The 20547-nt window shown below is 40.1% G+C and overlaps 1 long non-coding RNA gene across 12 annotated transcripts in view; it reads left to right on the forward strand.

The window, feature by feature from the left end:
- LOC101857996 overlaps positions 1-20547 on the forward strand; it is a 49522-nt gene that overhangs the window by 2452 nt on the left and 26523 nt on the right. For 8 of the 12 annotated variants that reach the window (XR_004859387.1, XR_004859391.1, XR_004859392.1 and 5 more), the window contains 10 exons: positions 2050-2193; positions 2456-2524; positions 6801-6944; positions 7207-7275; positions 9229-9372; positions 9635-9703; positions 11839-11982; positions 12245-12313; positions 18688-18831; positions 19094-19162. This is a non-coding gene — a long non-coding RNA (uncharacterized LOC101857996). Of the gene's footprint in view, positions 1-328; positions 398-2049; positions 2194-2455; positions 2525-6800; positions 6945-7206; positions 7276-9228; positions 9373-9634; positions 9704-10117; positions 10187-11838; positions 11983-12244; positions 12314-12727; positions 12797-18687; positions 18832-19093; positions 19163-19576; positions 19646-20547 lie in introns of all 12 variants that reach the window. The other 4 variants (XR_004859396.1, XR_004859388.1, XR_004859389.1 and 1 more) reach the window with 4 other exon arrangements.

Below are 20547 nucleotides of genomic sequence, written 5' to 3' on the forward strand. Positions count from 1 at the left end.
AATAAAAACTGCAGATTCAACTTTTAAGGAAATACATAATTAGCTCTCTCCTGTTTTTTAGATATTTATTCAGAATACATTTTTATGGATGTGTCTAGTATTTTTGTCAACCATTGAAGTGGGAATATTTTAATTTCTTTAGGGTATGGAACCTTCCTTCTGATTTTGTATTTTTTGACAAGAATCATGCCCTATAAAAACCTGGTCCTTCATTTTGAACCTTGAGTGAAAATTTGAGTGAGGTGTGGCCAAAGCATGGAAATCAAGCTGTAAAGACTTCCTGTTTTTGGATAGAGCATTAGTTTTCTCCTTTTAAAAAATTTGTCAGAGTACATCCAGTTTGAAGAGATGCATTGTGGAAGAGCATGGAGTCATGTAGGACCAGCCAACAGAGATGGTGGGAATTGCAATGTTTTTTGCCTTCTTTGGCCCGTTTTCAATTGTCTCAGAGTATATCCTTGTTGCGAGTCCTAAGTGGCAGAAACAGCACATAAGGTTATCGAGCTGCTGCCAATAACTATTGAAGCCAATACAGTGCGGGTACTTAAAATGCAGTTATCTTTTCAACATTTGCGCCACTATGGCGATGACCTGACTGAAACAGCCCCTAAGCTCAGCAAGCTGCAGTCAGTGAGGAAATAGAATCTGGCATTTACGGTTGGCAGAAACAGCACCTAAGAATAGCAAAGCTGCTGCCTATAAAACCGAAATAGATGAAGATTGGCCATGAACATCGATAGATGAAAATTGTCAGTGATCATTTGTGAGAAAAGTACTATGTAAGGAAAAGAAATGTGGCTATCTCTGAGACAATTATAACCATCATGGTGAGGACTGATGGTTGTGGTTTTATTGTTGTTGTTTTTTAAAATTTTGGAACATTTCAAATGTTTGTTGGTTTCATTTTCCTTTGTTTTGAACTCCTTTACCTGTTTGAGCAGCGTTTTTGAAGTTCGCTGAAATTTTCTCTTTCAGATTTTCTCCGCTTTATGTTCGGAGTTGAAAACGTTCAATTTCCTTTTTGTGTTGAACTTTTCTCCTTTATCTGTTTGAGCAGCGTTTTTGAAGTTCGCTGAAATTTGCACTTTGAGATTTTCTCCGCTTTATGTTCGGAGTTGAAAACGTTGCAGAAGAATTCTTTTGAGTTGTCCGTTTGAAGATTCGAAATTGAATTTCGTTCGTTTGGTTTTCTTCTTGATTGATTTTCCAAACCACAGATATTTAAAAAAATAGTCTGTTACTTTTGTGAGTAGGTCGGTGTAGCGTAGGATGGTTGACTGAAACAGCCCCTAAAGTGAACAAGCTGCAGTCAAAAGATTGTTCCTGGCAGAAACAGCACCTAAAGTTATCTAGCTGCTGCCAGTAAGTTGTGCCACTAGTAAACTATATCAGCTAATATCATTGTGCAAGTACTTAAAATGCAGTTATCTTTTGGACATTTTGAGCCAGTATGCCGATGACTGAAACAGCACCTAAGCTCAGCAAGCTGCAGTCAATGAGGAAATAAAATATGTGGCATTTACGGTTGGCAGATACAGCACCTAAGAATAGCAAAGCTGCTGCCTTTTGAACATGGATAGATGAAGATTGGCCGTGATAATTTCTGATGAAACCAGTGATCATTTTGAGCCGCTATGGCGATGACTGAAACAGCCCCTAAGCTCAGCAAGCTGCAGTCAGTGAGGAAATAGAATCTGGCATTTACGGTTGGCAGAAACAGCACCTAAGAATAGCAAAGCTGCTGCCTATAAAACCGAAATAGATGAAGATTGGCCATGATAATTTCTGATGAAGCCAGTGATCATTTTGAGCCACTATGGCGATGACTGAAACAGCCCCTAAGCTCAGCAAGCTGCAGTCAATGAGGAAATAGAATATGGTATTTCGGATCGGCAGAAACAGCCCCTAAGAATATCAAGCTGCTGCCTGTAGAGCCACAATAGATGATGATTGCCCTTGATAATTTTTGATGAAACCATTGAAGGCAGTACTATGTGAATGAAACATGTGCGACATTCTTGTAGACATTTTGAAGTATTATCATCACAGGGCGTGACAGTTGTCAGAACCAGCACCTGAGACTAGCAAGTGTCTTTCTGGAGAGGACGTTCAGCACTTCCCCCTACCCTCCGGCCTGGGCAGAGGACCAGCGGCGGAGGAGCCAGACCAGGGCACTTCTAACAGACCGTTAAGGTTTGTTTGTTTTGAGTGGATGTCCGAGAGGGAACTTGGGCTGAGGTTAGGGTGGGAAGTGTGATAGTAAGAGAGTTTTAGAAAGACCGCCCGTCACGGTGGAAATGCAACCGTTCTATTGTAAATCTGGAAATGTTTCATTTTGTTGTTCATACCGTCCAGAGGTTGTGAACTGGTATTTTTTCCACGAGCACTGTACTTCATGAAAACTTGGTTGTTAATTCTGCTCTGTGAGTAAGACTGAAATTCTATTGTTTTTCAGAGTACATCCCGTTTCAAGAGATGTATTCTGGAAGAGCCTCGAGTCATGTAGGACCAGCCAAGTGAAAAAGTAAGAATTTGCAATTTTGTTAGTCTTCTTTGCTTTTGAAGTGAATAATTTATGTATGTGAAAGGGGAAATAAGTTATGAGGGAGAATGGAGAAAATTAGACTTTTGTCGGTGAATTAAAGGAAATGCATATATTTTGAGACCATTTCATGTTCCATTGTCTTTGACAAGTGATTGTTACGGATGTGTTTAGTATTTTAGTCAAGCATTGTAGTGGGAATATTTTAATTTCTTTAGCATATGGAACCTTCCTTCTGATTTTGTATTTTTCGACAAGAATCGTACCCCATGAAAACCTGGTTCTTAATTCTGAACATGAAAATTGAGCGAGGTGTGGCCAAAGCATGGAAATCAAGCTGCACAGACTTCCTGTTTTGGGATAGAGCATTAGTTTTCTCCTTTTGAAAAATTTCTCAGAGTACATCCAGTTTGAAGAGATGCATTGTGGAAGAGCATGGAGTCATGTAGGACCAGCCAACAGAGATGGTGGGAATTGCAATGTTTTTTGCCTTCTTTGGCCCGTTTTCAATTGTCTCAGAGTATATCCTTGTTGCGAGTCCTAAGTGGCAGAAACAGCACATAAGGTTATCGAGCTGCTGCCAATAACTATTGAAGCCAATACAGTGCGGGTACTTAAAATGCAGTTATCTTTTCAACATTTGCGCCACTATGGCGATGACCTGACTGAAACAGCCCCTAAGCTCAGCAAGCTGCAGTCAGTGAGGAAATAGAATCTGGCATTTACGGTTGGCAGAAACAGCACCTAAGAATAGCAAAGCTGCTGCCTATAAAACCGAAATAGATGAAGATTGGCCATGAACATCGATAGATGAAAATTGTCAGTGATCATTTGTGAGAAAAGTACTATGTAAGGAAAAGAAATGTGGCTATCTCTGAGACAATTATAACCATCATGGTGAGGACTGATGGTTGTGGTTTTATTGTTGTTGTTTTTTAAAATTTTGGAACATTTCAAATGTTTGTTGGTTTCATTTTCCTTTGTTTTGAACTCCTTTACCTGTTTGAGCAGCGTTTTTGAAGTTCGCTGAAATTTTCTCTTTCAGATTTTCTCCGCTTTATGTTCGGAGTTGAAAACGTTCAATTTCCTTTTTGTGTTGAACTTTTCTCCTTTATCTGTTTGAGCAGCGTTTTTGAAGTTCGCTGAAATTTGCACTTTGAGATTTTCTCCGCTTTATGTTCGGAGTTGAAAACGTTGCAGAAGAATTCTTTTGAGTTGTCCGTTTGAAGATTCGAAATTGAATTTCGTTCGTTTGGTTTTCTTCTTGATTGATTTTCCAAACCACAGATATTTAAAAAAATAGTCTGTTACTTTTGTGAGTAGGTCGGTGTAGCGTAGGATGGTTGACTGAAACAGCCCCTAAAGTGAACAAGCTGCAGTCAAAAGATTGTTCCTGGCAGAAACAGCACCTAAAGTTATCTAGCTGCTGCCAGTAAGTTGTGCCACTAGTAAACTATATCAGCTAATATCATTGTGCAAGTACTTAAAATGCAGTTATCTTTTGGACATTTTGAGCCAGTATGCCGATGACTGAAACAGCACCTAAGCTCAGCAAGCTGCAGTCAATGAGGAAATAAAATATGTGGCATTTACGGTTGGCAGATACAGCACCTAAGAATAGCAAAGCTGCTGCCTTTTGAACATGGATAGATGAAGATTGGCCGTGATAATTTCTGATGAAACCAGTGATCATTTTGAGCCGCTATGGCGATGACTGAAACAGCCCCTAAGCTCAGCAAGCTGCAGTCAGTGAGGAAATAGAATCTGGCATTTACGGTTGGCAGAAACAGCACCTAAGAATAGCAAAGCTGCTGCCTATAAAACCGAACTAGATGAAGATTGGCCATGATAATTTCTGATGAAACCAGTGATCATTTTGAGCCACTATGGCGATGACTGAAACAGCCCCTAAGCTCAGCAAGCTGCAGTCAGTGAGGAAATAGAATCTGGCATTTACGGTTGGCAGAAACAGCACCTAAGAATAGCAAAGCTGCTGCCTATAAAACCGAAATAGATGAAGATTGGCCATGATAATTTCTGATGAAGCCAGTGATCATTTTGAGCCACTATGGCGATGACTGAAACAGCCCCTAAGCTCAGCAAGCTGCAGTCAGTGAGGAAATAGAATCTGGCATTTACGGTTGGCAGAAACAGCACCTAAGAATAGCAAAGCTGCTGCCTATAAAACCGAAATAGATGAAGATTGGCATGATAATTTCTGATGAAGCCAGTGATCATTTTGAGCCACTATGGCGATGACTGAAACAGCCCCTAAGCTCAGCAAGCTGCAGTCAGTGAGGAAATAGAATCTGGCATTTACGGTTGGCAGAAACAGCACCTAAGAATAGCAAAGCTGCTGCCTATAAAACCGAAATAGATGAAGATTGGCCATGATAATTTCTGATGAAACCAGTGATCATTTTGAGCCACTATGGCGATGACTGAAACAGCCCCTAAGCTCAGCAAGCTGCAGTCAGTGAGGAAATAGAATCTGGCATTTACGGTTGGCAGAAACAGCACCTAAGAATAGCAAAGCTGCTGCCTATAAAACCGAAATAGATGAAGATTGGCATGATAATTTCTGATGAAACCAGTGATCATTTTGAGCCACTATGGCGATGACTGAAACAGCCCCTAAGCTCAGCAAGCTGCAGTCAGTGAGGAAATAGAATCTGGCATTTACGGTTGGCAGAAACAGCACCTAAGAATAGCAAAGCTGCTGCCTATAAAACCGAAATAGATAAAGATTGGCCATGATAATTTCTGATGAAGCCAGTGATCATTTTGAGCCACTATGGCGATGACTGAAACAGCCCCTAAGCTCAGCAAGCTGCAGTCAGTGAGGAAATAGAATCTGGCATTTACGGTTGGCAGAAACAGCACCTAAGAATAGCAAAGCTGCTGCCTATAAAACCGAAATAGATAAAGATTGGCCATGATAATTTCTGATGAAGCCAGTGATCATTTTGAGCCACTATGGCGATGACTGAAACAGCCCCTAAGCTCAGCAAGCTGCAGTCAGTGAGGAAATAGAATCTGGCATTTACGGTTGGCAGAAACAGCACCTAAGAATAGCAAAGCTGCTGCCTATAAAACCGAAATAGATGAAGATTGGCCATGAACATCGATAGATGAAAATTGTCAGTGATCATTTGTGAGAAAAGTACTATGTAAGGAAAAGAAATGTGGCTATCTCTGAGACAATTATAACCATCATGGTGAGGACTGATGGTTGTGGTTTTATTGTTGTACTTTTTAAAAATTTTTGAACATTTCAAATGTTTGTTGGTTTCATTTTCCTTTGTTTTGAACTCCTTTACCTGTTTGAGCAGCGTTTTTGAAGTTCGCTGAAATTTTCTCTTTCAGATTTTCTCCGCTTTATGTTCGGAGTTGAAAACGTTCAATTTCCTTTTTGTGTTGAACTTTTCTCCTTTATCTGTTTGAGCAGCGTTTTTGAAGTTCGCTGAAATTTGCACTTTGAGATTTTCTCCGCTTTATGTTCGGAGTTGAAAACGTTGCAGAAGAATTCTTTTGAGTTGTCCGTTTGAAGATTCGAAATTGAATTTCGTTCGTTTGGTTTTCTTCTTGATTGATTTTCCAAACCACAGATATTTAAAAAAATAGTCTGTTACTTTTGTGAGTAGGTCGGTGTAGCGTAGGATGGTTGACTGAAACAGCCCCTAAAGTGAACAAGCTGCAGTCAAAAGATTGTTCCTGGCAGAAACAGCACCTAAAGTTATCTAGCTGCTGCCAGTAAGTTGTGCCACTAGTAAACTATATCAGCTAATATCATTGTGCAAGTACTTAAAATGCAGTTATCTTTTGGACATTTTGAGCCAGTATGCCGATGACTGAAACAGCACCTAAGCTCAGCAAGCTGCAGTCAATGAGGAAATAAAATATGTGGCATTTACGGTTGGCAGATACAGCACCTAAGAATAGCAAAGCTGCTGCCTTTTGAACATGGATAGATGAAGATTGGCCGTGATAATTTCTGATGAAACCAGTGATCATTTTGAGCCGCTATGGCGATGACTGAAACAGCCCCTAAGCTCAGCAAGCTGCAGTCAATGAGGAAATAGAATATGGTATTTCGGATCGGCAGAAACAGCCCCTAAGAATATCAAGCTGCTGCCTGTAGAGCCACAATAGATGATGATTGCCCTTGATAATTTTTGATGAAACCATTGAAGGCAATACTATGAGAATGAAACATGTGCGACATTCTTGTAGACATTTTGAAGTATTATCATCACAGGGCGTGACAGTTGTCAGAACCAGCACATGAGACTAGCAAGTGTCTTTCTGGAGAGGACGTTCAGCACTTCCCCCTACCCTCCGACCTGGGCAGAGGACCAGCGGCGGAGGAGCCAGACCAGGGCACTTCTAACAGACCGTTAAGGTTTGTTTGTTTTGAGTGGATGTCCGAGAGGGAACTTGGGCTGAGGTTAGGGTGGGAAGTGTGATAGTAAGAGAGTTTTAGAAAGACCGCCCGTCACGGTGGAAATGCAACCGTTCTATTGTAAATCTGGAAATGTTTCATTTTGTTGTTCATACCGTCCAGAGGTTGTGAACTGGTATTTTTTCCACGAGCACTGTACTTCATGAAAACTTGGTTGTTAATTCTGCTCTGTGAGTAAGACTGAAATTCTATTGTTTTTCAGAGTACATCCCGTTTCAAGAGATGTATTCTGGAAGAGCCTCGAGTCATGTAGGACCAGCCAAGTGAAAAAGTAAGAATTTGCAATTTTGTTAGTCTTCTTTGCTTTTGAAGTGAATAATTTATGTATGTGAAAGGGGAAATAAGTTATGAGGGAGAATGGAGAAAATTAGACTTGTCGCTGAATTAAAGGAAATGCATATATTTTGAGACCATTTCATGTTCCATTGTCTTTGACAAGTGGTTGTTACGGATGTGTTTAGTATTTTAGTCAAGCATTGTAGTGGGAATATTTTAATTTCTTTAGCGTATGGAACCTTCCTTCTGATTTTGTATTTTTCGACAAGAATCGTACCCCATGAAAACCTGGTTCTTAATTCTGAACATGAAAATTGAGCGAGGTGTGGCCAAAGCATGGAAATCAAGCTGCAAAGACTTCCTGTTTTGGGATAGAGCATTAGTTTTCTCCTTTTGAAAAATTTCTCAGAGTACATCCAGTTTGAAGAGATGCATTGTGGAAGAGCATGGAGTCATGTAGGACCAGCCAACAGAGATGGTGGGAATTGCAATGTTTTTTGCCTTCTTTGGCCCGTTTTCAATTGTCTCAGAGTATATCCTTGTTGCGAGTCCTAAGTGGCAGAAACAGCACATAAGGTTATCGAGCTGCTGCCAATAACTATTGAAGCCAATACAGTGCGGGTACTTAAAATGCAGTTATCTTTTCAACATTTGCGCCACTATGGCGATGACCTGACTGAAACAGCCCCTAAGCTCAGCAAGCTGCAGTCAGTGAGGAAATAGAATCTGGCATTTACGGTTGGCAGAAACAGCACCTAAGAATAGCAAAGCTGCTGCCTATAAAACCGAAATAGATGAAGATTGGCCATGAACATCGATAGATGAAAATTGTCAGTGATCATTTGTGAGAAAAGTACTATGTAAGGAAAAGAAATGTGGCTATCTCTGAGACAATTATAACCATCATGGTGAGGACTGATGGTTGTGGTTTTATTGTTGTTGTTTTTTAAAATTTTTGAACATTTCAAATGTTTGTTGGTTTCATTTTCCTTTGTTTTGAACTCCTTTACCTGTTTGAGCAGCGTTTTTGAAGTTCGCTGAAATTTTCTCTTTCAGATTTTCTCCGCTTTATGTTCGGAGTTGAAAACGTTCAATTTCCTTTTTGTGTTGAACTTTTCTCCTTTATCTGTTTGAGCAGCGTTTTTGAAGTTCGCTGAAATTTGCACTTTGAGATTTTCTCCGCTTTATGTTCGGAGTTGAAAACGTTGCAGAAGAATTCTTTTGAGTTGTCCGTTTGAAGATTCGAAATTGAATTTCGTTCGTTTGGTTTTCTTCTTGATTGATTTTCCAAACCACAGATATTTAAAAAAATAGTCTGTTACTTTTGTGAGTAGGTCGGTGTAGCGTAGGATGGTTGACTGAAACAGCCCCTAAAGTGAACAAGCTGCAGTCAAAAGATTGTTCCTGGCAGAAACAGCACCTAAAGTTATCTAGCTGCTGCCAGTAAGTTGTGCCACTAGTAAACTATATCAGCTAATATCATTGTGCAAGTACTTAAAATGCAGTTATCTTTTGGACATTTTGAGCCAGTATGCCGATGACTGAAACAGCACCTAAGCTCAGCAAGCTGCAGTCAATGAGGAAATAAAATATGTGGCATTTACGGTTGGCAGATACAGCACCTAAGAATAGCAAAGCTGCTGCCTTTTGAACATGGATAGATGAAGATTGGCCGTGATAATTTCTGATGAAACCAGTGATCATTTTGAGCCGCTATGGCGATGACTGAAACAGCCCCTAAGCTCAGCAAGCTGCAGTCAATGAGGAAATAGAATATGGTATTTCGGATCGGCAGAAACAGCCCCTAAGAATATCAAGCTGCTGCCTGTAGAGCCACAATAGATGATGATTGCCCTTGATAATTTTTGATGAAACCATTGAAGGCAATACTATGAGAATGAAACATGTGCGACATTCTTGTAGACATTTTGAAGTATTATCATCACAGGGCGTGACAGTTGTCAGAACCAGCACATGAGACTAGCAAGTGTCTTTCTGGAGAGGACGTTCAGCACTTCCCCCTACCCTCCGACCTGGGCAGAGGACCAGCGGCGGAGGAGCCAGACCAGGGCACTTCTAACAGACCGTTAAGGTTTGTTTGTTTTGAGTGGATGTCCGAGAGGGAACTTGGGCTGAGGTTAGGGTGGGAAGTGTGATAGTAAGAGAGTTTTAGAAAGACCGCCCGTCACGGTGGAAATGCAACCGTTCTATTGTAAATCTGGAAATGTTTCATTTTGTTGTTCATACCGTCCAGAGGTTGTGAACTGGTATTTTTTCCACGAGCACTGTACTTCATGAAAACTTGGTTGTTAATTCTGCTCTGTGAGTAAGACTGAAATTCTATTGTTTTTCAGAGTACATCCCGTTTCAAGAGATGTATTCTGGAAGAGCCTCGAGTCATGTAGGACCAGCCAAGTGAAAAAGTAAGAATTTGCAATTTTGTTAGTCTTCTTTGCTTTTGAAGTGAATAATTTATGTATGTGAAAGGGGAAATAAGTTATGAGGGAGAATGGAGAAAATTAGACTTGTCGCTGAATTAAAGGAAATGCATATATTTTGAGACCATTTCATGTTCCATTGTCTTTGACAAGTGGTTGTTACGGATGTGTTTAGTATTTTAGTCAAGCATTGTAGTGGGAATATTTTAATTTCTTTAGCGTATGGAACCTTCCTTCTGATTTTGTATTTTTCGACAAGAATCGTACCCCATGAAAACCTGGTTCTTAATTCTGAACATGAAAATTGAGCGAGGTGTGGCCAAAGCATGGAAATCAAGCTGCAAAGACTTCCTGTTTTGGGATAGAGCATTAGTTTTCTCCTTTTGAAAAATTTCTCAGAGTACATCCAGTTTGAAGAGATGCATTGTGGAAGAGCATGGAGTCATGTAGGACCAGCCAACAGAGATGGTGGGAATTGCAATGTTTTTTGCCTTCTTTGGCCCGTTTTCAATTGTCTCAGAGTATATCCTTGTTGCGAGTCCTAAGTGGCAGAAACAGCACATAAGGTTATCGAGCTGCTGCCAATAACTATTGAAGCCAATACAGTGCGGGTACTTAAAATGCAGTTATCTTTTCAACATTTGCGCCACTATGGCGATGACCTGACTGAAACAGCCCCTAAGCTCAGCAAGCTGCAGTCAGTGAGGAAATAGAATCTGGCATTTACGGTTGGCAGAAACAGCACCTAAGAATAGCAAAGCTGCTGCCTATAAAACCGAAATAGATGAAGATTGGCCATGATAATTTCTGATGAAGCCAGTGATCATTTTGAGCCACTATGGCGATGACTGAAACAGCCCCTAAGCTCAGCAAGCTGCAGTCAGTGAGGAAATAGAATCTGGCATTTACGGTTGGCAGAAACAGCACCTAAGAATAGCAAAGCTGCTGCCTATAAAACCGAAATAGATGAAGATTGGCCATGAACATCGATAGATGAAAATTGTCAGTGATCATTTGTGAGAAAAGTACTATGTAAGGAAAAGAAATGTGGCTATCTCTGAGACAATTATAACCATCATGGTGAGGACTGATGGTTGTGGTTTTATTGTTGTTGTTTTTTAAAATTTTTGAACATTTCAAATGTTTGTTGGTTTCATTTTCCTTTGTTTTGAACTCCTTTACCTGTTTGAGCAGCGTTTTTGAAGTTCGCTGAAATTTTCTCTTTCAGATTTTCTCCGCTTTATGTTCGGAGTTGAAAACGTTCAATTTCCTTTTTGTGTTGAACTTTTCTCCTTTATCTGTTTGAGCAGCGTTTTTGAAGTTCGCTGAAATTTGCACTTTGAGATTTTCTCCGCTTTATGTTCGGAGTTGAAAACGTTGCAGAAGAATTCTTTTGAGTTGTCCGTTTGAAGATTCGAAATTGAATTTCGTTCGTTTGGTTTTCTTCTTGATTGATTTTCCAAACCACAGATATTTAAAAAAATAGTCTGTTACTTTTGTGAGTAGGTCGGTGTAGCGTAGGATGGTTGACTGAAACAGCCCCTAAAGTGAACAAGCTGCAGTCAAAAGATTGTTCCTGGCAGAAACAGCACCTAAAGTTATCTAGCTGCTGCCAGTAAGTTGTGCCACTAGTAAACTATATCAGCTAATATCATTGTGCAAGTACTTAAAATGCAGTTATCTTTTGGACATTTTGAGCCAGTATGCCGATGACTGAAACAGCACCTAAGCTCAGCAAGCTGCAGTCAATGAGGAAATAAAATATGTGGCATTTACGGTTGGCAGATACAGCACCTAAGAATAGCAAAGCTGCTGCCTTTTGAACATGGATAGATGAAGATTGGCCGTGATAATTTCTGATGAAACCAGTGATCATTTTGAGCCGCTATGGCGATGACTGAAACAGCCCCTAAGCTCAGCAAGCTGCAGTCAATGAGGAAATAGAATATGGTATTTCGGATCGGCAGAAACAGCCCCTAAGAATATCAAGCTGCTGCCTGTAGAGCCACAATAGATGATGATTGCCCTTGATAATTTTTGATGAAACCATTGAAGGCAGTACTATGTGAATGAAACATGTGCGACATTCTTGTAGACATTTTGAAGTATTATCATCACAGGGCGTGACAGTTGTCAGAACCAGCACCTGAGACTAGCAAGTGTCTTTCTGGAGAGGACGTTCAGCACTTCCCCCTACCCTCCGGCCTGGGCAGAGGACCAGCGGCGGAGGAGCCAGACCAGGGCACTTCTAACAGACCGTTAAGGTTTGTTTGTTTTGAGTGGATGTCCGAGAGGGAACTTGGGCTGAGGTTAGGGTGGGAAGTGTGATAGTAAGAGAGTTTTAGAAAGACCGCCCGTCACGGTGGAAATGCAACCGTTCTATTGTAAATCTGGAAATGTTTCATTTTGTTGTTCATACCGTCCAGAGGTTGTGAACTGGTATTTTTTCCACGAGCACTGTACTTCATGAAAACTTGGTTGTTAATTCTGCTCTGTGAGTAAGACTGAAATTCTATTGTTTTTCAGAGTACATCCCGTTTCAAGAGATGTATTCTGGAAGAGCCTCGAGTCATGTAGGACCAGCCAAGTGAAAAAGTAAGAATTTGCAATTTTGTTAGTCTTCTTTGCTTTTGAAGTGAATAATTTATGTATGTGAAAGGGGAAATAAGTTATGAGGGAGAATGGAGAAAATTAGACTTGTCGCTGAATTAAAGGAAATGCATATATTTTGAGACCATTTCATGTTCCATTGTCTTTGACAAGTGGTTGTTACGGATGTGTTTAGTATTTTAGTCAAGCATTGTAGTGGGAATATTTTAATTTCTTTAGCGTATGGAACCTTCCTTCTGATTTTGTATTTTTCGACAAGAATCGTACCCCATGAAAACCTGGTTCTTAATTCTGAACATGAAAATTGAGCGAGGTGTGGCCAAAGCATGGAAATCAAGCTGCAAAGACTTCCTGTTTTGGGATAGAGCATTAGTTTTCTCCTTTTGAAAAATTTCTCAGAGTACATCCAGTTTGAAGAGATGCATTGTGGAAGAGCATGGAGTCATGTAGGACCAGCCAACAGAGATGGTGGGAATTGCAATGTTTTTTGCCTTCTTTGGCCCGTTTTCAATTGTCTCAGAGTATATCCTTGTTGCGAGTCCTAAGTGGCAGAAACAGCACATAAGGTTATCGAGCTGCTGCCAATAACTATTGAAGCCAATACAGTGCGGGTACTTAAAATGCAGTTATCTTTTCAACATTTGCGCCACTATGGCGATGACCTGACTGAAACAGCCCCTAAGCTCAGCAAGCTGCAGTCAGTGAGGAAATAGAATCTGGCATTTACGGTTGGCAGAAACAGCACCTAAGAATAGCAAAGCTGCTGCCTATAAAACCGAACTAGATGAAGATTGGCCATGATAATTTCTGATGAAACCAGTGATCATTTTGAGCCACTATGGCGATGACTGAAACAGCCCCTAAGCTCAGCAAGCTGCAGTCAGTGAGGAAATAGAATCTGGCATTTACGGTTGGCAGAAACAGCACCTAAGAATAGCAAAGCTGCTGCCTATAAAACCGAACTAGATGAAGATTGGCCATGATAATTTCTGATGAAACCAGTGATCATTTTGAGCCACTATGGCGATGACTGAAACAGCCCCTAAGCTCAGCAAGCTGCAGTCAGTGAGGAAATAGAATCTGGCATTTACGGTTGGCAGAAACAGCACCTAAGAATAGCAAAGCTGCTGCCTATAAAACCGAAATAGATGAAGATTGGCCATGATAATTTCTGATGAAGCCAGTGATCATTTTGAGCCACTATGGCGATGACTGAAACAGCCCCTAAGCTCAGCAAGCTGCAGTCAGTGAGGAAATAGAATCTGGCATTTACGGTTGGCAGAAACAGCACCTAAGAATAGCAAAGCTGCTGCCTATAAAACCGAAATAGATGAAGATTGGCCATGATAATTTCTGATGAAACCAGTGATCATTTTGAGCCACTATGGCGATGACTGAAACAGCCCCTAAGCTCAGCAAGCTGCAGTCAGTGAGGAAATAGAATCTGGCATTTACGGTTGGCAGAAACAGCACCTAAGAATAGCAAAGCTGCTGCCTATAAAACCGAAATAGATGAAGATTGGCCATGATAATTTCTGATGAAGCCAGTGATCATTTTGAGCCACTATGGCGATGACTGAAACAGCCCCTAAGCTCAGCAAGCTGCGGTCAGTGAGGAAATAGAATCTGGCATTTACGGTTGGCAGAAACAGCACCTAAGAATAGCAAAGCTGCTGCCTATAAAACCGAAATAGATGAAGATTGGCCATGAACATCGATAGATGAAAATTGTCAGTGATCATTTGTGAGAAAAGTACTATGTAAGGAAAAGAAATGTGGCTATCTCTGAGACAATTATAACCATCATGGTGAGGACTGATGGTTGTGGTTTTATTGTTGTTGTTTTTTAAAATTTTTGAACATTTCAAATGTTTGTTGGTTTCATTTTCCTTTGTTTTGAACTCCTTTACCTGTTTGAGCAGCGTTTTTGAAGTTCGCTGAAATTTTCTCTTTCAGATTTTCTCCGCTTTATGTTCGGAGTTGAAAACGTTCAATTTCCTTTTTGTGTTGAACTTTTCTCCTTTATCTGTTTGAGCAGCGTTTTTGAAGTTCGCTGAAATTTGCACTTTGAGATTTTCTCCGCTTTATGTTCGGAGTTGAAAACGTTGCAGAAGAATTCTTTTGAGTTGTCCGTTTGAAGATTCGAAATTGAATTTCGTTCGTTTGGTTTTCTTCTTGATTGATTTTCCAAACCACAGATATTTAAAAAAATAGTCTGTTACTTTTGTGAGTAGGTCGGTGTAGCGTAGGATGGTTGACTGAAACAGCCCCTAAAGTGAACAAGCTGCAGTCAAAAGATTGTTCCTGGCAGAAACAGCACCTAAAGTTATCTAGCTGCTGCCAGTAAGTTGTGCCACTAGTAAACTATATCAGCTAATATCATTGTGCAAGTACTTAAAATGCAGTTATCTTTTGGACATTTTGAGCCAGTATGCCGATGACTGAAACAGCACCTAAGCTCAGCAAGCTGCAGTCAATGAGGAAATAAAATATGTGGCATTTACGGTTGGCAGATACAGCACCTAAGAATAGCAAAGCTGCTGCCTTTTGAACATGGATAGATGAAGATTGGCCGTGATAATTTCTGATGAAACCAGTGATCATTTTGAGCCGCTATGGCGATGACTGAAACAGCCCCTAAGCTCAGCAAGCTGCAGTCAGTGAGGAAATAGAATCTGGCATTTACGGTTGGCAGAAACAGCACCTAAGAATAGCAAAGCTGCTGCCTATAAAACCGAAATAGATGAAGATTGGCCATGAACATCGATAGATGAAAATTGTCAGTGATCATTTGTGAGAAAAGTACTATGTAAGGAAAAGAAATGTGGCTATCTCTGAGACAATTATAACCATCATGGTGAGGACTGATGGTTGTGGTTTTATTGTTGTACTTTTTAAAAATTTTTGAACATTTCAAATGTTTGTTGGTTTCATTTTCCTTTGTTTTGAACTCCTTTACCTGTTTGAGCAGCGTTTTTGAAGTTCGCTGAAATTTTCTCTTTCAGATTTTCTCCGCTTTATGTTCGGAGTTGAAAACGTTCAATTTCCTTTTTGTGTTGAACTTTTCTCCTTTATCTGTTTGAGCAGCGTTTTTGAAGTTCGCTGAAATTTGCACTTTGAGATTTTCTCCGCTTTATGTTCGGAGTTGAAAACGTTGCAGAAGAATTCTTTTGAGTTGTCCGTTTGAAGATTCGAAATTGAATTTCGTTCGTTTGGTTTTCTTCTTGATTGATTTTCCAAACCACAGATATTTAAAAAAATAGTCTGTTACTTTTGTGAGTAGGTCGGTGTAGCGTAGGATGGTTGACTGAAACAGCCTCTAAAGTGAACAAGCTGCAGTCAAAAGATTGTTCCTGGCAGAAACAGCACCTAAAGTTATCTAGCTGCTGCCAGTAAGTTGTGCCACTAGTAAACTATATCAGCTAATATCATTGTGCAAGTACTTAAAATGCAGTTATCTTTTGGACATTTTGAGCCAGTATGCCGATGACTGAAACAGCACCTAAGCTCAGCAAGCTGCAGTCAATGAGGAAATAAAATATGTGGCATTTACGGTTGGCAGATACAGCACCTAAGAATAGCAAAGCTGCTGCCTTTTGAACATGGATAGATGAAGATTGGCCGTGATAATTTCTGATGAAACCAGTGATCATTTTGAGCCGCTATGGCGATGACTGAAACAGCCCCTAAGCTCAGCAAGCTGCAGTCAGTGAGGAAATAGAATCTGGCATTTACGGTTGGCAGAAACAGCACCTAAGAATAGCAAAGCTGCTGCCTATAAAACCGAACTAGATGAAGATTGGCCATGATAATTTCTGATGAAACCAGTGATCATTTTGAGCCACTATGGCGATGACTGAAACAGCCCCTAAGCTCAGCAAGCTGCGGTCAGTGAGGAAATAGAATCTGGCATTTACGGTTGGCAGAAACAGCACCTAAGAATAGCAAAGCTGCTGCCTATAAAACCGAAATAGATGAAGATTGGCCATGAACATCGATAGATGAAAATTGTCAGTGATCATTTGTGAGAAAAGTACTATGTAAGGAAAAGAAATGTGGCTATCTCTGAGACAATTATAACCATCATGGTGAGGACTGATGGTTGTGGTTTTATTGTTGTTGTTTTTTAAAATTTTTGAACATTTCAAATGTTTGTTGGTTTCATTTTCCTTTGTTTTGAACTCCTTTACCTGTTTGAGCAGCGTTTTTGAAGTTCGCTGAAATTTTCTCTTTCAGATTTTCTCCGCTTTATGTTCGGAGTTGAAAACGTTCAATTTCCTTTTTGTGTTGAACTTTTCTCCTTTATCTGTTTGAGCAGCGTTTTTGAAGTTCGCTGAAATTTGCACTTTGAGATTTTCTCCGCTTTATGTTCGGAGTTGAAAACGTTGCAGAAGAATTCTTTTGAGTTGTCCGTTTGAAGATTCGAAATTGAATTTCGTTCGTTTGGTTTTCTTCTTGATTGATTTTCCAAACCACAGATATTTAAAAAAATAGTCTGTTACTTTTGTGAGTAGGTCGGTGTAGCGTAGGATGGTTGACTGAAACAGCCCCTAAAGTGAACAAGCTGCAGTCAAAAGATTGTTCCTGGCAGAAACAGCACCTAAAGTTATCTAGCTGCTGCCAGTAAGTTGTGCCACTAGTAAACTATATCAGCTAATATCATTGTGCAAGTACTTAAAATGCAGTTATCTTTTGGACATTTTGAGCCAGTATGCCGATGACTGAAACAGCACCTAAGCTCAGCAAGCTGCAGTCAATGAGGAAATAAAATATGTGGCATTTACGGTTGGCAGATACAGCACCTAAGAATAGCAAAGCTGCTGCCTTTTGAACATGGATAGATGAAGATTGGCCGTGATAATTTCTGATGAAACCAGTGATCATTTTGAGCCGCTATGGCGATGACTGAAACAGCCCCTAAGCTCAGCAAGCTGCAGTCAGTGAGGAAATAGAATCTGGCATTTACGGTTGGCAGAAACAGCACCTAAGAATAGCAAAGCTGCTGCCTATAAAACCGAAATAGATGAAGATTGGCCATGAACATCGATAGATGAAAATTGTCAGTGATCATTTGTGAGAAAAGTACTATGTAAGGAAAAGAAATGTGGCTATCTCTGAGACAATTATAACCATCATGGTGAGGACTGATGGTTGTGGTTTTATTGTTGTTGTTTTTAAAAATTTTTGAACATTTCAAATGTTTGTTGGTTTCATTTTCCTTTGTTTTGAACTCCTTTACCTGTTTGAGCAGCGTTTTTGAAGTTCGCTGAAATTTTCTCTTTCAGATTTTCTCCGCTTTATGTTCGGAGTTGAAAACGTTCAATTTCCTTTTTGTGTTGAACTTTTCTCCTTTATCTGTTTGAGCAGCGTTTTTGAAGTTCGCTGAAATTTGCACTTTGAGATTTTCTCCGCTTTATGTTCGGAGTTGAAAACGTTGCAGAAGAATTCTTTTGAGTTGTCCGTTTGAAGATTCGAAATTGAATTTCGTTCGTTTGGTTTTCTTCTTGATTGATTTTCCAAACCACAGATATTTAAAAAAATAGTCTGTTACTTTTGTGAGTAGGTCGGTGTAGCGTAGGATGGTTGACTGAAACAGCCCCTAAAGTGAACAAGCTGCAGTCAAAAGATTGTTCCTGGCAGAAACAGCACCTAAAGTTATCTAGCTGCTGCCAGTAAGTTGTGCCACTAGTAAACTATATCAGCTAATATCATTGTGCAAGTACTTAAAATGCAGTTATCTTTTGGACATTTTGAGCCAGTATGCCGATGACTGAAACAGCACCTAAGCTCAGCAAGCTGCAGTCAATGAGGAAATAAAATATGTGGCATTTACGGTTGGCAGATACAGCACCTAAGAATAGCAAAGCTGCTGCCTTTTGAACATGGATAGATGAAGATTGGCCGTGATAATTTCTGATGAAACCAGTGATCATTTTGAGCCGCTATGGCGATGACTGAAACAGCCCCTAAGCTCAGCAAGCTGCAGTCAGTGAGGAAATAGAATCTGGCATTTACGGTTGGCAGAAACAGCACCTAAGAATAGCAAAGCTGCTGCCTATAAAACCGAAATAGATGAAGATTGGCCATGATAATTTCTGATGAAGCCAGTGATCATTTTGAGCCACTATGGCGATGACTGAAACAGCCCCTAAGCTCAGCAAGCTGCAGTCAATGAGGAAATAGAATATGGTATTTCGGATCGGCAGAAACAGCCCCTAAGAATATCAAGCTGCTGCCTGTAGAGCCACAATAGATGATGATTGCCCTTGATAATTTTTGATGAAACCATTGAAGGCAGTACTATGTGAATGAAACATGTGCGACATTCTTGTAGACATTTTGAAGTATTATCATCACAGGGCGTGACAGTTGTCAGAACCAGCACCTGAGACTAGCAAGTGTCTTTCTGGAGAGGACGTTCAGCACTTCCCCCTACCCTCCGGCCTGGGCAGAGGACCAGCGGCGGAGGAGCCAGACCAGGGCACTTCTAACAGACCGTTAAGGTTTGTTTGTTTTGAGTGGATGTCCGAGAGGGAACTTGGGCTGAGGTTAGGGTGGGAAGTGTGATAGTAAGAGAGTTTTAGAAAGACCGCCCGTCACGGTGGAAATGCAACCGTTCTATTGTAAATCTGGAAATGTTTCATTTTGTTGTTCATACCGTCCAGAGGTTGTGAACTGGTATTTTTTCCACGAGCACTGTACTTCATGAAAACTTGGTTGTTAATTCTGCTCTGTGAGTAAGACTGAAATTCTATTGTTTTTCAGAGTACATCCCGTTTCAAGAGATGTATTCTGGAAGAGCCTCGAGTCATGTAGGACCAGCCAAGTGAAAAAGTAAGAATTTGCAATTTTGTTAGTCTTCTTTGCTTTTGAAGTGAATAATTTATGTATGTGAAAGGGGAAATAAGTTATGAGGGAGAATGGAGAAAATTAGACTTGTCGCTGAATTAAAGGAAATGCATATATTTTGAGACCATTTCATGTTCCATTGTCTTTGACAAGTGGTTGTTACGGATGTGTTTAGTATTTTAGTCAAGCATTGTAGTGGGAATATTTTAATTTCTTTAGCGTATGGAACCTTCCTTCTGATTTTGTATTTTTCGACAAGAATCGTACCCCATGAAAACCTGGTTCTTAATTCTGAACATGAAAATTGAGCGAGGTGTGGCCAAAGCATGGAAATCAAGCTGCAAAGACTTCCTGTTTTGGGATAGAGCATTAGTTTTCTCCTTTTGAAAAATTTCTCAGAGTACATCCAGTTTGAAGAGATGCATTGTGGAAGAGCATGGAGTCATGTAGGACCAGCCAACAGAGATGGTGGGAATTGCAATGTTTTTTGCCTTCTTTGGCCCGTTTTCAATTGTCTCAGAGTATATCCTTGTTGCGAGTCCTAAGTGGCAGAAACAGCACATAAGGTTATCGAGCTGCTGCCAATAACTATTGAAGCCAATACAGTGCGGGTACTTAAAATGCAGTTATCTTTTCAACATTTGCGCCACTATGGCGATGACCTGACTGAAACAGCCCCTAAGCTCAGCAAGCTGCAGTCAGTGAGGAAATAGAATCTGGCATTTACGGTTGGCAGAAACAGCACCTAAGAATAGCAAAGCTGCTGCCTATAAAACCGAAATAGATGAAGATTGGCCATGAACATCGATAGATGAAAATTGTCAGTGATCATTTGTGAGAAAAGTACTATGTAAGGAAAAGAAATGTGGCTATCTCTGAGACAATTATAACCATCATGGTGAGGACTGATGGTTGTGGTTTTATTGTTGTTGTTTTTTAAAATTTTGGAACATTTCAAATGTTTGTTGGTTTCATTTTCCTTTGTTTTGAACTCCTTTACCTGTTTGAGCAGCGTTTTTGAAGTTCGCTGAAATTTTCTCTTTCAGATTTTCTCCGCTTTATGTTCGGAGTTGAAAACGTTCAATTTCCTTTTTGTGTTGAACTTTTCTCCTTTATCTGTTTGAGCAGCGTTTTTGAAGTTCGCTGAAATTTGCACTTTGAGATTTTCTCCGCTTTATGTTCGGAGTTGAAAACGTTGCAGAAGAATTCTTTTGAGTTGTCCGTTTGAAGATTCGAAATTGAATTTCGTTCGTTTGGTTTTCTTCTTGATTGATTTTCCAAACCACAGATATTTAAAAAAATAGTCTGTTACTTTTGTGAGTAGGTCGGTGTAGCGTAGGATGGTTGACTGAAACAGCCCCTAAAGTGAA

The sequence above is a fragment of the Aplysia californica genome, unplaced genomic scaffold, assembly GCF_000002075.1.
Source record: "Aplysia californica isolate F4 #8 unplaced genomic scaffold, AplCal3.0 scaffold01305, whole genome shotgun sequence".
Classification (NCBI taxonomy): domain Eukaryota; kingdom Metazoa; phylum Mollusca; class Gastropoda; order Aplysiida; family Aplysiidae; genus Aplysia; species Aplysia californica.